General features: G+C 41.3%; 2 protein-coding genes across 2 annotated transcripts in view; both read right to left on the bottom strand.

Annotated features, from left to right (window-relative positions):
* The window catches only part of IPO11 (importin 11), a 1,257,051-nt gene that overhangs the window by 325,795 nt on the left and 916,220 nt on the right, over nucleotides 1-15,036 (bottom strand). The gene's annotated exons all lie outside the window — the stretch shown is intronic.
* LRRC70 (leucine rich repeat containing 70) overlaps nucleotides 1-15,036 on the bottom strand; it is a 77,100-nt gene that overhangs the window by 5,472 nt on the left and 56,592 nt on the right. The gene's annotated exons all lie outside the window — the stretch shown is intronic.

Consider the following 15,036-nt stretch of genomic DNA (forward strand, 5'->3'; position numbering starts at 1 on the left):
TGGATTGGAGAACACGCTCATTCAGACTTCTGCTTCTGCAGCTTAAAAATGAGCTCGTAAGTTATAGCTGCTAGGATCAGACCTTGAGGGTTAAAATGAAAGATCTGTGGAGCAGGGGAGAGGGATGGAGAAGTCTTTGCTGGTCTGCAAGCCAGATGTCAACAGAAAACCATAGTGGCTGGATTTCTCATCCTGACAGTGGCTGGCCTTCCTTGAAGAAAACTGGCCAGTTGGCAACCTTAAAGATAGTTAATTGTATTTGATATATCACTTTTCTTACACAAATCAGAGAGATGTGTAATTTAAAAAAAAAAAAAAGAATAAAAAATAAAAATAAAAGAATAATATAACAAAAATCAGTAAAATATACCATAATCAAGTGATAAAATCAGTATAAAAATAACAATAAACAATATAAAGCATCAATCAGGAAAGGCCTGATAGAAAGAAATGTCACATGTACAATTTTTTACCTGCCAGTGAGAGATTGTATGTGTGCACTCGGTGCAAAGAGCTCCTGGCTCTCAGGGAACAAGTCCAATCTCTGGAGGCTAGAGTAGCAGACTTGGAGGAGCTGAGGCAGACAGAGAGGTACATTGATGAGACCTTCAGGGACATAGTAGCCAAGTCCCAAATCCAGTCTGGCAGCCCCAGTGCTGCCTTGGATCAGAAAGGTCTCCCAGTAGGAGAACATCACCCTGGTGTAGCAGGAAGTGATCCTGTAGCAAGGACCTGCTCTCCAAGTGATGTACTGTCCTCTCGCACTAAGGACATGTCTCCCAGGGCTACTGCCCAGGAGGGAAGGGTTAGGCTGGCCATCATAGTTGGTGATTAATTTATTAGAAATGTAGATAGCAGGGTGGCTGGTGGACGTGAGGACCGCCTGGTAACTTGCCTGCCTTGTGCAAAGGTGACAGACCTCACGCGTCACCTAGATAGGATTATAGACAGTGCTGGGGAGGAGCCGGCTGTCGTGATACATGTGGGCACCAACGACATAGGAAAATGTGGGAGAGAGGTTCTGGAAGCTAAATTTAGGATTTTAGGTAGGAAGCTGAAATCCAGAACCTCCAGGGTGGCATTCTCTGAAATGCTTCCTGTTCCATGTGCAGGTCCCCAGAGGCAGGCAGAGCTCCAGAGTTTCAACGCGTGGATGAGACAATGGTGCAGGGAAGAGGGATTCAGCTTTGCAAGGAACTGGGGAAACTTTTGAGGAAAGGGGAGACTTTTCTGAAAGGATGGGCTCCACCTTAACCAGAGTGGAACCAAGCTGTTGGCACTAACTTTTAAAAAGGAGATAGAGCAGCTTTTAAACTAGAACAAGGGGGAAAGCTGACAGTCACTCAGCAGTGCATGGTTTGGAGAAATGTATCCCTGAAGGATACTAATGAAACAGGAGAGTTAGGGCATCTCAACAGAGAGGTTCCATTTAAAGAAAACATAGTTCATGTGCCTATATGTAAAAAATCACTGAAGCTAATGATTTCCAAATTATCCCTAACAACTGAAAAGCAGGTTGTTAATACAAAAAAAACCCCCACACTTTGAAATGTCTGTATGCCAATGCCAGAAGTCTAAGAAATAAGATGGGAGAGTTATTGAGGTAGATTTTAAAAACATATGCGCGCGTGAACAAAAGTACACCAGATTTTATAAGATACGCACGTAGCCGCGCGTATCTTATAAAATCCGGGGTCGGCGCACGCAAGGCTGCACAAAATTGGCAGCCTGCGTGCGCCGAGCCGCGCAGCCTGCTTCCGTTCCCTCCGAGGCCGCTCCGAAATCGGAGCGGCCTCGGAGGGAACTTTCCTTCCGCGTCCCCCCACCTTCCCCTCCCTTCCCCTATCTAACCCCACCCCCCCCCAGCCCTACCTAAATCCCCCCCCTTACCTTTTGTTGGGCAAGTTACGCCTGCTTGAAGCAGGCGGAACTTGTGCGTGCCGCCCCGGCATCCCCCGGCACAGGCCACAGTGCCGGGGAAATCGGACCGCCCTCCCGGCCCGCCCCCGAACCGTCACCACGCCCCCGGACCACCCCCTGCTCCGGACTCACACCCTGGACATGCCCCGGACACGCCCCCTCCTGTCCCTTTTACAAAGCCCCGGGACTTACGCGCGTCCCGGGGCTTTGCGCGCGCCGGCGGCCTATGTAAAATAGGTGCGCCGGCGCGCGAGTGCCCTGCTCCTAGTTTATTTCTAGCTTCTTGCTACCTTTTTTTTTTTTTAATATACAAACACACTAACTTCTGCTTATTAGCTGCCTTACTATTAAAACTAAACACACTAACTTCTGTTTATTAGCTGCTTTACTGACTATTAAAAGCACAAACACACTAAATAGTAAACCCCATTAAGCTTCCAAGAAGGATAGGGTGATCTGCATAGAAGAAAATGGTTAAAAGCAAACGTCAATGAGCTTGGAAAGGCCAGATCTCTCTCTCTCGTTTTTTTTTTTTTTAACCACAGTATCACTAACTTTGATGGCTGTGGGGATTATTGAGTTACTGGGATGACCCATACTAAGTTATTAATAAGAATGAATACTAGGAAGATAATTTTTTAAACTGCACGTAGGGCTAAAATCAACAAGTAGAAAGTACTTGCAGACTTTTTCCTGAATTTTCAAAGCGAACTTGTGGTGTGCAAGTCTGCTTTGAAAATTACGACAGGCTTAAACACTCATATTTAAGTGAATTTTTTTGAAAGTTGAAAATACGTCTGTAAATGGTTTCTCTGGCCCAATACTGCTTCCCCAAATCCTCTTTTTTGGGTGTGTAAAGAACCATGTATAACTTATGCACATATTTTTACACGCATATCATCACAGGCAATTTTTAAAAGCCCAGTTATCTGCATAAAACTGGGTTTTACTCATGTAAATCCTTTTGAAAAATCAGGCCCAATATGAACACTTTTTCAAAATCATTAAAAATACCCCACCAAGTTTGTCTTCTTTCTATTATATATTCAACTTTTAGTCTTGACAATATAAATCTGCCATTTTATTTTAGTTAAATGTATGCTCATTCATAACTACTGTTTAGCAACCCAAGGCATACAGTACATACTAGGGCATGTAAAGAAATATTTTGATAGAAAATGTATAAAAAATGTCTTTGAAAGCATATTTTTATGTTAATCTCTAAAGCGCTGATTATTAACCAGGTCTGGTTTTCAAGATTTTTATGATGAATATATATAAGATATATTTTTATACAGGGTCCAAGAATTAGCTGCATTTCCATATTTTAGCTATCCTGAAAAATATATTTTGTGGGTTGATAACTACAGCAGTACAGGAAATGTGCCCATGCCAATTTCTGTGAACAATTCTTATATAAGTAATCTTCTCTTAACCAGGAAATAGGTCACCTGTTCCTTGAAATAATGATTGCAAAAACCTATAGAAAAACACAAAAGCTAGTGTGAATGGCTTACAACCACACATTATGGTGAACCAATAACACGGATTCAAAATTAATTTGAGAACCATAAGTTAACAAAATAGACTGAAAACCCAATCGCATATTCAGGCCACTTTTACCTTGTCTTAAAAAAGTAATAATGCTCTAATACATTAATAAAAACTGCACTGCACTATATTTCAAGGGTAGTGGTAAAACACTCTAAATACACATTTTATTATAAAAATGTTAAAAAAAATGTTATAATCAGTAGGTTTTTTATCTAAAAAAATTATTTCATCATGACACTGTCTTAAAAAAATGATATGGCTTTATCAGTGGTATCAGAAAAACAGTTTCTTCTCATGTTAAAAAATTCAGCATCAACCTTTCCCCACAACCAGGAATATATATTATCATCCAATATAAGGAAGGGAAATGACTTAACAATAACTTGACTAGAGGCTTATAGGAATACGAACAAAACAGATTTATAAAAATGGATGCAATAATACATTTAAATATAAACATTGAAATCCCAACAGCAAGTTATAAGTTTCTGCATAAAAATGATTGGTTTACAGGTGCAGACAGTGAGAACGCAATTGTTACATCAATTTTAATCTTCCCAACCCACCTGTATCTTGTGTGCTCTCACCAGAGTGTGGTAGATGAAAGCTAATATAATTCAGGCTATGAATATTAACCATCTCAAAACAGCCATCTCTATTTATGCATAGTAGAATATATGAACCAAGTTCACAACAAGATATAAATTGATCCACTCCTAAACTGCTGAGATGATAAAAAAAAAACAAAAAACAGCAAAGATGCATCAAAGTGATATTTTTAAAGAGGAAACATAACCACCCCAACCTATAATTATTACTAATTACATTACAGTTGCATACAAAAGAAGAAAAGCAATGCCTACTGCTGCAATTATTCTTTTGAACTTCTAAAAGCAGTATTGATCTTTCTCTTTCCTGACAAATTGAATATTGAAGAGGGAAGACAGACATCTGAGCCCAATTTTTAATAGCAATTTTCCTCTTGCCTCATGTCATGCCATTGTATAAGGGGTGAATAGCAAAACAAACCCATTAGAACTTCCACAATGACTATTTTATCTCATATACTACTCCAGATTCAAAACATAGTTTTTCTGCACTTCTATTCCACAATTCTAAAAAAATATCCATTGTGGAATACAAGATACATACATAAATCACATAAAAATATAAAACAATAAAAACATAGTTCTAAAGAAACAACCACCACCTAATCCCTCTTATAAAATATGTATAGATTTAATGTCACATCAAACAGAAGCCACCTTAAAAGATGGCCAAATAGAGGAACAAAAAGGTTTCTTCAATATTAAAAGAAAAACCGTACTCTGTTTAGGCATACTTCAAAAGTAAATGTTGGAATTCATAATATTCAGTCTTTAGCAAATTACCAGTTTGGCTTTTATGAGGCATTATTTCCACATTTGTTCAAGCTGATGCCAGGTAGGTAGCTCTGCCTGCTTTCAAAATATTGCACAGCACACAGAAGGATTTTTTTTTAAACTGCTTCTGACTTATTTCACTAAATTAATTCTTAGTGTTCCTGCAGACATGCTGTTTATAGTAATGTTAGGTCCATTAGTATTAATGAAGAAGAATCACATGTTTACGGAAGAATAAAACAGCATACTGTCAGGACATCCTTAGTATACTCAATGGGTCAATGAACATCACAAACTATCATAATCAAATAGTCTGTAATTTTCTTAAGAGCTTTACAGGAATATTTAATAAGGACTTTTGGGTTTATAATCTTAACTGAAGTTAATTGTAGATCTTTTTTTTTCACTATCTACTTCTTCAGTTTCATTTACCATGAAAGATGAAAAACAATGGGTGCTTAGATGAAGTGTTTAAAAAGTATGTATGTCTAGCATGTTCCATCAACTTCCATATCCTTCCAGTTTCTAGGAATCATAGTTTAAGAGTTAAACAGAACCTGAGGTGACATCCCTGACTGTTATGTTAAATAGTCTGTAAATTACTTTTTACATTATTTTTAATCTAGTGATGGTAAAGCTAAAGAACATCCAGGAAAATTAAGATTTTAATGATAGTTTATAAACAAAGACCTCAATTTCCATGGTTAAGAGGTAACTAAAGAGGATAACAAAAGAAGCAGAAGAAAAGGGAGAGACTTCATAACATTTACATGTCACTTTTAGCAACAGAGAGCATACCATCCATGAGCACTACCAATCAGTAAACTAAAGTTTACTGATTGGTAATAATTTAAATTCCATTTGTCCATAACTTTGAAGTTACATCTGACTGTAGGTACCTGTGTATTTCTCTGTAGGCAGGTGTCTTTTGTTTGAGGCATTTGGCTAGAGATCCCATGGTAGTTTTAACTGTGTAAAGCTCACCCAGTGGCTAACCAGTAATCCTATTGGAGAGGTCCCCACATTCACAGCAAAACAGTCCTACCTGACTCCATATTCTTCCTGGACACACAGCCCATCCTGGTACCATAAGTGTGGAGATTTGATTGGGGTCTCCCGGTCTTGCTCTTTCATCCTTAGTTATTGTTACTGGGGACTTCTCTTAGGAAAAAGTCAAAGGGGATCAGGCTATACCAGCACTGCATCCCTGTGGGGAGGGGTGAATCAGAAAAAACCTCCCCACACTGCTCGAGTCCAAAACGTACTTCTAAAGGTAAAACTGGATACATCTTCAGCCATCACTGTCTCTTTCAACAGGATCTGTCACTGGTGCTTGCCTCACAGGTCTTCAGTTCTCTGGATGAGAGTCCTTTTGCCCCAAAAGGGAATCAGGCATAAAGATTTCTCTCTCTGTAATTAATATGAGAAGGACCCTCCGGCAGGGAATGCACAATGAGGTATCACTTCAAACTGAAGGTACAGGGTGAGGCTGGGAGGCCTCACTAGAGAGCAAAACCAAAACATCCTCATCATTCAGAGGCTCTCTAAATTTGATCACACTGAGCTCTAAAATGGCTGGACTAAAAAGGTTTGAGGCATCCAACCACAGCACTTCAGGTGGGAGGGGCTGAGGGATGGAAAGCTCATGATATTAGAGTTCTCTGCAGGGACCTAGTGACATCTAATGGCCAACCGATAGGGATGCCACACATGGTAAAGGACAGATTCATCCTGGAAACAAACATGTCACCGACTGGATAGTATTATTTATTTTATTTATTTATTTATTTATGTAAAGGCTTTTATATACCGATAACCACCTGCACATCGTATCGGTTTACATGGAACAATGACAATACTTTGGTTTCTTGAACCATGGTCTAATATTTAGTGAAAGTGGTGTGGGATACACATTTCTAGAAATGGAAGGAGCAACTTCAATCATAGATTCATCAATCTAGCAAGGAGTGTTTTAAGCTAGGGTTGTCAAGGGATGATGAGAACAGCTCACAGGTAAGCAAGACACATAATAAGTGGAATGCAATCTTGAGAATGGAAAGGTGTACAGTCTTGTGAAAGAAGATGGTTAAACAAAACAGTTTATTGGAAGGCATTTAAGGCACAAGATAGAAACTGGAAGACTAATTTGGGAAGAGTAACAGGTCTGGTCAAGTAGCAGTGAGAGGACTCATTCAATTCAGAGGAAAGAATCAAAAGAAATTGAGAGAGAACGGTACAAAATTGACTTGAAAAGTCATGTATACAAATGTTTGCAATCTATAAGAACATGCCATACTGGGTCAGACCAAGGGTCCATCAGGTCCAGCATCCTGTTTCCAAGAGTGGCCAATCCAGGCCATAAGAACCTGGCAAGTACCCAAAAACTAAGTCTATTCCATGCTACTGTTGCTAGTAATAGCAGTGGCTATTTTCTAAGTCAACTTAATTAATAGCAGATAGTGGACTTCTCCAAGAACTTGTCCAATCCTTTTTTAAACACAGCTACACTAATTGCACTAACCACATCCTCTGGCAACAAATTCCAGAGTTTAATTGCGCGATGAGTGAAAAAGAACTTTCTCCGATTAGTTTTAAATGTGCCACATGCTAACTTCATGGAGTGCCCCCTAGTCTTTCTATTAACTAAAAGAGTAAATAACTGATTCACATTAACCCGCTCTAGACATCTCATGATTTTAAACACCTCTATCATATCCCCCCTCAGCTGTCTCTTCTCCAAGCTGAAAAGTCCTAACCTCTTTAGTCTTTCCTCATAGGGGAGCTGTTCCATTTCCTTTATCATTTTGGTCGCCCTTTTCTGTACCTTCTCCATCGCAACTATATCTTTTTTGAGATGCGGCGACCAGAATTGTACATAGTATTCAAGGGTCGGTCTTACCATGGAGTGATACAGAGGCATTATGACATTTTCCATTTTATTCACCATTCCCTTCCTAATAATTCCCAACATTCTGTTTGCTTTTTTTGACTGCTGCAGCACACTGAACCAATGATTTCAATGTGTTATCCACTATGATGCCTAGCTCTCTTTCTTGGGTGGTAGCTATTGGTTCCTGACATTGTATAACTATAGCAATGGTTATTTTTTCCTATATGCATCACCTTGCACTTATCCACATTAAATTTCATCTGCCATTTTGATGCCCAATTTTCCAGTCTCACAAGGTTTTCCTGCAATTTATCACACCCTGCTTGTGATTTACTCTGAACAATTTTGTATCATCTGCAAATATGATTACCTCACTCATTGAATTTCTTTCCAGATCATTTATAACTATATTGAAAAGTACAGGTGCCAATACAGATCCCTGAGGCACTCCACTGCCCACTCCCTTCCACTGAGAAAATTGTCCATTTAATCCTACTCTGTTTCCTGTCTTTTAGCCAGTTTGTAATCCACGAAAGGACATCGCCACCTATCCCATGACTTTTTACTTTTCCTAGAAGCCTCTCATGAGGAACTTTGTCAAACGCCTTCTGAAAATCCAAATATACTACATCTACTGGTTCACCTTTATCTACATGTTTATTAACTCCTTCAAAAAAGTAAAGCAGGTTTGTGAGGCAAGACTTGGCTTTGGTAATGCCATGCTGACTTTGTTTCATTAAACCATGTCTTTCTATATGTTCTGTGATTCTGATATTTAGAACACTTTCCACTATTTTTCCTGGCACTGAAGTCAGGATAACCGGTCTGTAGTCTCCCGGATTGCCCCTGGAGCCCTTTTGAAAGATTGGGGTTAAATTAGCTATCTTCCAGTCTTCAGGTACAATGGATGATTTTAATGATAGGTTACAAATTTTTACTAATATGTCTGAAATTTCATTTTTTAGTTCCTTCAGAACCCTGGGGTGTATACCATCCAGTCCAGATGATTTACTACTCTTCAGTTTGTCAATCAGGCCTACCACATCTTCTAGGTTCACTGTGATTTGGTTCAGTCCATCTGAATCATTACCCATGAAAATCTTTTCTGACACAGGTAACTCCTCAACACACTCTTCAGTAAACACTGAAGCAAAAAAAAAAATCATTTAATCTTTCCACAATGGCCTTATCTTCTCTAATTGCCCCTTTAGCCCCTCGATCCAACTGACTCCCTCACAGGCTTTCTGCTTCGGATATATCTTTAAAAGGTTTTACTTGTGAGTTTTTGCCTCTACGGCCAACTTCTTTTCAAATTCTCTCTTAGCCTGTCTTATCAATATCTGACATTTATCTTGCCAACACTTATGCATTATCTTATTTTCTTCTGTTGGATCCTTCTTCCAATTTTTGAATGAAGATCTTTTGGCTAAAAAACCTTCTTTCACCTCCCCTTTTAACCATGTCAGTGATCGTTTTCCCTTCTTTCCACGTTTCTTAATGAGTGGAATACATCAGGACTGTGCTTCTAGGATGGTATTTTTTTTAACAATGACCACACCTCTTGCACACTTTTTACCTATGCAGCTGCTCCTTTCAGATTTTTTCTACTTTTCTCATTTTATCAAAGTTTCCCTTTTGAAAGTTTAGCACGAGAGCCGTGGATTTGCTTACTGTCCCCCTTCCAGTCATTAATTCAAATCTGATCATATTATGATCACTATTGCCAAGCGTCCCCAGCACCATTACCTCTCTCACCAAATCCTGTGCTCCACTGAGAATTAGATCTAAAATTGCTCCCTCTCTCGTCGGTTCCTGAACCAATTGCTCCATAAAGCTATCATTTATTCCATCCAGGAACGTTATCTCTCTAGCATGTCCCGATGATACATTTACCCAGTCAATATTGTGGTACTTGCTTGGGTAACCTTGCCGACTATTTACTGTTGTGGTAATTGAAGTCTCCCATTATTACCGCACTACCAATTTGGTTAGCTTCCCTAATTTCTCTTAGCATTTCACTGTCAATCTCACCATCTTGACCAGGTGGACGGTAGTATACTCCTATCACTATAGTCTTCCCCAGCACACAAGGGATTTCTACCCATAAAGATCCGATTGTGCATTTAGTCTCATGCAGGATGTTTATCCTGTTGGACTCTATGCCATCCTGGCCATAAAGTGCAACACCGCCTCCCAGGTGCTCCTCTCTGTCATTGCGATATAATTTGTATCCCGGTATAGGACTGTCCCATTGGTTATCCTCCTTCCACCATATCTCTGAGATGCCAATTAAGTCTATGTCATCACTAACTGCTACTCAAAAACCAACCACTAATTTCCCAGTCATCAGATCAATACATTGACGCTTACTAATTGACCATCATAATAAGCATCATTGTGTACTGCTATACAGCTTTTTTTTTATCACTCTGCCTTACGTTTAATCATCGGTCAGTCCCAAACAATTTTTTTAAATTATTTTTTTGTGTGCTCCGTGAATACTTCATCCGTGAGATTAAAATTACCATCAATTTTCCTTTTCATTACAATTCATTACAGTTCATAAATTAAATGTTAACTTATCTGGAAAGTTGTCCATGTATTATTTCACATGAAGCTGTCAGCAACTTATTGTTTCCATGCCCAAATTTATCATGCTGTTAGCCAATTGCGGTCTCTCTGCTCGACACGGTACTGTGTTTCGGACCCTATAAACATCCTTTATCAAGGGCTCCTTTATCACAACAGCATGGCGGATCTTGTGAATTGTGAAAAAACACCGAGATCGGACTTGTTCTCTGAGAGACAGGAGCTCTTTGCATTGTATGCACATGTACAATTTCTCAGCGGTGGGTAAAAAATCATACATGTGACACTCAATGCAAAAGACTGGGAAGCCCCCCTCTTGCTGCTGGACTGCTGCCTTCATCTCAAATTTGTTCATCTAAAAGTGTGAGAAACAATTTGATGCAAACTCACACTAGCCTACTTCGAGTTAAAATAAAATAAAGCTACTGAGGATTTCCTGCAGGAAGACTTCTAGCCATAAATCGTTAAATAAGATCTGCAAAAGATGATTTCCAGAAATTGGCGATGGATTTTGTGTGAATCTCAATTTGGCTGTCAAGGATACAGTATGTAGGGTTTTTGACAGTGCAAAAAGTTTATATTTCCCTATTATCTTTAACTTAATTGTTTGAATTTCAATCCAAAGTGTAAAGACAAAAAGAGGAAAAACTCAGTCACTGGCTGGTTAGGTGGACACCAACCAGAAACTTTCAATTATCAGTCAAAAACCTTCTATTAGAGATATATATATATAGTGCTAGAAGGTTAATTTTTCTAAATTTTATAATTACGTTTCATGAAAAATCTTCCCAATATGATACAAAAAGACTTAATAGAAAATATCTTGATATGAAGAGGCTGAATAAGACAAACTGGCCAAAACCCACCAATATGTATACAATTCACTAGTAGCTGCTTCATTGCCGTACTCTGCAATAAAAAAAACCGAATCTAACAATTTTTACAAATATCAAGTCTAAAAATTTTTTTAACCAATTTTTAATAATTGTACTTATTGAACTCAAAACTCTCAAGACTAAATAATGTGGCAAAAAGCCTACAAATACTTCAAATGCAAGACACTAGAAAAGTTGGATCTGCTATTGGACTTAAATGTAAAATGACCTATCTATAGAAAGGAATGTGATAGATTATTAATTCTAACCACTCACAGATGTACACCCATATCACCATCAATCCACTGTATACTTTTAGAAAATCTCTCTATTTAATTCAGAAAATGTATTCAGAAAACTAGTTCCATTTAATATGTGTATTTAAACCATTGTGCTCCATTGAATGTAAATTAAAAATCCACCTCTGCTCAAACTTGTTGGGTTTGTGGCATATTGTGGACTCTTGGTCGAAGTGGTGATGACTCCTCCCACGGGGAGGGGCCCCGTGGGGAACCTCAGCGATAGGCTAGACTCTAGTAAGCAGACACTGAGGGAAGAAAGCTTTATTGTACTGCTGATGTAAGTTGAATCTTGCTTCGAGGAAGGGATAGTACTGTAGGCCAGTGATATCACAGTAAGCTCAGACAATCTCTATAGATGATGGTCTCACCCGGATGTAGCAAGGTTGGGTAGTGTTCTGCAGCGCAGGATAAGCCGAACCTGAAGGGTGGAATAAGGAGAGCTGGAGCATAGCGATACTCACGGAGTGGCAGGGCTGGTAACTTCCTTGGTAGAAGAATGGAGAGAGGGACCTGAGGTGCAGGATACCCTGAGCAGGCTAGGCCCTCGAGGAGCGAGTACCTAGGAGCGCCAAAGGATCCTGAAAGAAAGTAGATAAGACCCCCAAGGAGCGGGTGTCCTAGGTTAGGTAGTTGAACCCCGAAGGGCAGATAGAAGCGAGAGGCCCCTGAGGAGCGGGTACCCAGAGCCTCCATAGGAGCGAGTTACCTCAGAGGGTAGAGAGGAATCCAAGCGAGCAGCTTAGAAGAGGTCAGAGTAGCAAAACCGAAGTCCTTGCTAACTCGTTGGGCTATAGCGGAGTGGAGGTTTAAATACCCGGAGGTACTGATGTCATGCGGTGGGGACGCCCCCGAGGTTCCTGCCATGACATATTCAAAAGCGTAGGTGGCATACGCGCGCGCCTAGGAGATTTCAGGAAGAAGCATGGTGGACAGGGACACCCATGCTGTGTTGGAGACACCGAGGGTTTCTGCAGTCAGACCGGAGGCAGCCATCCTTCCCAGGGAGGAAGAAAAGGGTAGAAGAGAGGTGAGGCAGAGCAGTCGCAGCCGTCTGCGACCGATGGACGCAACAAAGCTGACAAAAAAAAGTCATGATTGCTACCTTATCCAGCAGCACATGATAATTCATTAATCATAAAGATTCAAAAATATTGTCTTGTATACAATGTGATACTATAGGTGCTTCAATCTTCCTTAATTGCAAACTACAAGGTTGAGCCAAGAGCATCCGCAGCGCTCTAGTAGTCTTAACAACATAGACCTTCCTTCATGGGCACATTATAACATCCACCACAAAAGCGGTGCTACATGTGGTATAAAATCTCAAAAAATATCTTTGATTCGTAGCTAGATTCTCAAAAACTCTGGTAACCAACATAATTGTGCAAAAAGACCAACTAGCAAACATAGGCATCAAAGGTTCTGCACTCAGCTGGTTCAAGTCCTTCCTGTGCAACAGGTTCTATAAAGTTAGGATAAATAATAAAGAATCTCACCCTGTCCTGTCAGACCAGAGAGTCCCTCAAGGCTCCTCCCTCTCACCCACGCTGTTCAACATCTACCTCATCCCACTCTGCCAACTTCTCTCAAACTCACTCATTATCTCTATGCGGATGACATACAGATTCTTATACCGATCACAGAGTCCCTGCAAAAAACTATTACCCACTGGAATGACTGCCTTCAACCAATTAAACAACTACTCTCCAGCCTCAACTTAGTGCTGAACGCCAATAAAACCGAGATGCTCATTATCTCCCACGATTCCGTCACCAACCCAGCAAGCATCACTCAAACCCACAAGCTTAAACATTAATTTCTCAACAGACGTCAGGAATCTAGGAGCATGGCTGCACAACCAACTAAACTTAAAAAAATTCATAAACACCACCACAAAGGACTGCTTTTACAAATTGCAAGTCCTCAAAAAGCTAAAACCTCTCCTTTACTTCAACGACTTCCATCTAGTACTACAATCCATTGTCCTAACAAAGATTGACTATTGCAACTCTCTCTTACTCGGACTCCCCACCAATACAATCAAACCCTTACAGATGGTCCAGAACGCCGCTGCTAGAATCCTTACAAATGCCAATAAAAGAGAACATATCACCCCCATTCTCCGCAACCTACACTGGCTACCTATCAAGTTCAGGATCCTCTTCAAAGTCCTTACTATCATTCATAAAGCAATTCACAACATCTCTCCCATCAACTTAAAGACACAACTTCGACCGCACACATCCTCCAGACCCATCAGAAACGCATACAAAGGCACACTGTATGCCGCACCTGCAAAACCTTCACTAAGAAAGCGAGCTCTATCTGCTGCAGGACCCCACCAATGGAATGCGCTCCCCCCAGACCTAAGACTTGAACCCAGCCATCCGATGATTAAAAAAAAGCTAAAAACCTGGCTCTTCAGCCAAACTTTCCCAGACACATAAGAAGATTCCAACTGGATCTCTCCCCGTATCTTTGTGTGCCATATTTTTAGTTTCCCTCCCTATTAAATATGAACTCCTAGTCAAGCAGTAGCTCAAACTATCCATCAGTAGTTCTCAGTTCGGAACTTACTCAATCCAGTTATTCTCTCTAATGCCATCCATTATTTTATTTCATATTTACTCTGCTATCATATGCTTCTCTCCCGACTACATCGTTCAACTGTATATGTAAAACCGCTGCGTTTTTCTGTATAATTGGTTTTAATTTGTTTTAATTGTTCTTATCGTTGGAATTTGTTCTATGTAAAGCTCTGGCTTTTTCCTGCTGCCCATCCAGCCCTTTAGCCTCCCCGTGCGTACCGGCATGAGACCCGCCGGGGTCCAGGAGAGCACTCCGCATCTGGGCGGCCTGCTTGCCTCGTTCTGCTTGCCTGCCTCAGACTCCGTCCTCCCACCGACGTCACTGCCGCTGGGCCGGAGCCCTTTAAAAGTGAACTACCGACCGCAGGCAAGTCCTTTTTCCTGCTGCCCATCCAGCCCTTTAGCCTCCCCGTGCGTACCGGCACGAGACCCGCCGGGGTCCGGGAGAGCACTCCGCATCCGGGCGGCCTGCTTGCCTCGTTCTGCCTGCCTGCCTCCCTGCCTCCGACTCCGCCCTCCCACCGACATCACTGCCGCTGGGCCGGAGCCCTTTAAAAGTGAACTACCGACCGCAGGCAAGTCCTTTTTCCTGCTGCCCATCCAGCCCTTTAGCCTCCCCGTGCGTACCGGCACGAGACCCGCCGGGGTCCGGGAGAGCACTCCGCATCCGGGCGGCCTGCTTGCCTCGTTCTGCCTGCCTGCCTCCGACTCCGCCCTCCCACCGACGTCACTGCCGCTGGGCCGGAGCCCTTTAAAAGTGAACTACCGACCGCAGGCAAGTCCTTTTTCCTGCTGCCCATCCAGCTCTTTAGCCTCCCCGTGCGTACCGGCACGAGACCCGCTGGGGTCCGGGAGAGCACTCCGCATCCGGGCGGCCTGCTTGCCTCGTTCTGCCTGCCTGCCTCCGACTCCGCCCTCCCACCGACGTCACTGCCG

The sequence above is a fragment of the Rhinatrema bivittatum genome, chromosome 1, assembly GCF_901001135.1.
Source record: "Rhinatrema bivittatum chromosome 1, aRhiBiv1.1, whole genome shotgun sequence".
NCBI classification, from domain to species: Eukaryota; Metazoa; Chordata; class Amphibia; order Gymnophiona; family Rhinatrematidae; genus Rhinatrema; species Rhinatrema bivittatum.